Genomic DNA, 515 nt, shown 5'->3' with positions numbered 1-515 from the left:
GCTTTTCATTTAGCTTGCATTTAGATTTAAGATTTCAGATTTAAAGTTTGATTTGAATTTAATTTGTTTATGTTAGTATTTGTTATTGGATTTGGAAGTGTAGTTTAATTGAATTTATTGTCATTTGAATTTTAAATTTAGTTTAGTCAGATTAACTTTGGTTCAAGTATTTAATTTTGATTTATTTAGTTTTAATCAAATTTTAAACTTCATTTTTTAAAAAGTCTCATTCAGATTTAGATAAGAATCAAATTCAAAATGGTCATTGCCAATGATCCATACATGTATTTAATTATTGTCACAAGGTCGAAGTCAAGTGATAATATGCAAGTATGAATTGAACCAACAAAGTTCTAAATTGGATTTCAGGAAGCACTCAATTTTTGCAGTTTAGAACTGACAATCGCAGTGTGGTGCAGCTTTTGGTGTTATTAGTTCCAATTGGGATCCTAATTTGTGACCACAGCATTTTGCACTCGTCCTTGGTACACTGATAAAATGATTATCAAATCTTT

Source organism: Ananas comosus, linkage group 23 (assembly GCF_001540865.1).
Source record: "Ananas comosus cultivar F153 linkage group 23, ASM154086v1, whole genome shotgun sequence".
In the NCBI taxonomy this organism is placed as follows: domain Eukaryota; kingdom Viridiplantae; phylum Streptophyta; class Magnoliopsida; order Poales; family Bromeliaceae; genus Ananas; species Ananas comosus.
The sequence above is the reverse complement of the archived record's forward strand: the minus strand, read 5'-3'. Positions refer to the sequence as shown.